Here is a 2,502-nt window from a genome sequence, read left to right as displayed (position 1 = left end):
AGGGAGAGAAATAGATACAAAATAATCTTACTCATCTATGGAATTTAGAAAAATAAAAGATATTATTGTAATAATATCTAGAGACAATAGAGATATGAGCTGGAAGGACTGGGCTATGATATGAAGCTTACCACGAAGAGTGGTAAGTGCAGTTAGAGAAATAACTACATTAACAACTATCATGTCCTTTTTTATCCCCCCCCCCACCAGGGCTGCTTGGCCTGGTGTCTGTGTCAAGGTGCGAACGTTGGTCTCTGTTCCCACAGGATGGGGTTTGTCAAAGTCGTCAAGAATAAGGCATACTTCAAAAGATACCAAGTAAAATTTAGTAGACGGCGAGAGGGCAAAATGGATTACTATGCTCGGAAACGTTTGGCGATCCAGGATAAAAATAAATACAATACACCCAGGTACAGGATGATAGTCTGGGTAACCAACAGAGACATCATTTGTCAGATTGCTTATGCCCGTATAGAAGGAGATATGATAGTTTGTGCAGCATACGCTCATGAGCTTCCAAAGTATAGTGTGATGGTTGGCCTGACAAACTATGCTGCAGCCTATTGTACTGGCCTGCTGCTGGCCCAGAAGGCTTCTCAATAGATTTGGCATGAACAAGATTTATGAAGGCCAAGTGGAGGTCACTGGAGATAACATGGAAAGCATTGATGGAAAACCTGGTGCCTTCACCTGCTATTTGGATGCAGGAACTTGCCAGAACTACTACTGGAAACAAAGTTGTTGGTGCCCTGAAAGGAGCTGTGGATGGAGCTTATCTATCCCTCACAGTACCAAACGATTCCCTGGGTATGATTCGGAAAGTAAGGAATTCAGTTCTAAAGTACATCGGAAACACATTACGGGGCAGAATGTGGCAGACTATATGCGCTACCTAATGGAAGAAGATGAAGATGCCTACAAGAAACAGTTTTCTCAGTACATAAAGAACAGCATCACTCCAGACATGGAGCAGATATATAAGAAAGCTCATGCAGCTATAAGGAAAAACCCTGTCTATGAGAAAAAGCCTAAGAGAGAAGTTAAAAAGAAGAGGTGGAACCGTCCCCAAATGTCTCTTGCCCAGAAGAAAGATCGGGTAGCCCAGAAGAAGCAAGTTTCCTCAGTGCTCAGGAGAGGGCTGCCAAGAGCTAAAAATTACCATGATTTTTTATGGGGATTTTTCAAAGACAACAATAAACTTATTGACCAAGCAATGAAAAAAAGAAAAAAACAACTATCATGTCAATGGTAATGAATGAGAGAAGTAGAATGCCTGTCTTGAATACAGGTAGGGGGTGGGGAAGAAGAGAGATGGGGGCATTGGTGGTAGGAATATTGCACTGGGGAAGGGTTTTTTTTCTTTATGACTGAAACCTAACTACAAACATGTTTGTAATCATGGTGCTTAATTAAAGATATCACTTTTTAAAAACTACCATATTGGGGCCAGAGCAATTGCACAGTGGTAGGGTGTTTGCCTTGCATGTGACTGACCCAGGACAGACCTGGATTCTAGCCCCAGCATCCTATAAGGTCCCACAAGCCAGGAGCAATTTCTGAGTACATAACCAGGAGTAACCTCTGAGCATCACAGGGTGCGGCCCAAAAACAAACAAACAAAAATTACCACTTTAAATAAGGGGCTAGATAAATAGCATGGAGGTGGGGTGTTTGCCTTGCATTCAGAAGGACGGTGGTTCGAATCACGGCATTCCAGATGCTCCCCCGAGCCTGCCAGGAGCGATTTCTGAATGTAGAGCCAGGACTAACCCCTGAGCGCTGCTGGGTGTGACCAAAAAAAAGCACACACACCCCCAAAAAAGATATTGTGCACTAAATTTTAACTTAAAATTATACTAAACCTTTTTCTACCTGCTGCATGTATTTATAACTATTTCCTTAATTAGTTGTCAAAGACTTTGTAAAATTAAATAAGATATCACCCATAGTAAGTCAGATAACTAGTCAAGTGTATAAGGTACCACTTACCTTGACAAATTCTTTTTTTGGCAAATTCTTAACTACTGCTTCCTTTTACAAGAAATCCAATGTGTACTCTATCCCAGAGTTGATTAAATATAGTTATCTAATTCATTCTAACAAACTTTCAAGAGATTGACAAATAAATAGCAACTCATTTACAGAAAGACATAAAGGTACAAAATTTCCTCTATGCCCCACTTAGGCGATCATTAAATTCTCTCCCACTGAAAATAATTTAGCACGTGTGTTATTAAATCAGGGAAGTTGCCTGTTAGAATGGACTGTAGGTAAAGAGTCTCCAGGATGTTTTATTGCCTTGCCTCTGTAGCTTCAGCACTTCTAAGCAAGATTATCCTAAACTGGCATATTCTTGCATTAAATGTACTAATATACTCAAAACTCATTATGTTTATGATTCTGAACTTCTGTCTTGAAAATTCTCTCATGTGTGTGCATATAAGTATATCTACATATTATATAATAAAATATAATTATACATACACATTATATAGAAATATG

General features: G+C 39.6%; 1 pseudogene; it reads left to right on the top strand.

Annotated features, from left to right (window-relative positions):
* Positions 1 to 246: 246 nt before the first annotated feature.
* Positions 247 to 1,186, top strand: LOC126032257 (60S ribosomal protein L5-like; annotated as a pseudogene).
* Positions 1,187 to 2,502: the final 1,316 nt, after the last annotated feature.

Source organism: Suncus etruscus, chromosome 16 (assembly GCF_024139225.1).
Source record: "Suncus etruscus isolate mSunEtr1 chromosome 16, mSunEtr1.pri.cur, whole genome shotgun sequence".
Classification (NCBI taxonomy): Eukaryota; Metazoa; Chordata; class Mammalia; order Eulipotyphla; family Soricidae; genus Suncus; species Suncus etruscus.
The sequence above is the reverse complement of the archived record's forward strand: the minus strand, read 5'-3'. Positions and strand labels throughout refer to the sequence as shown.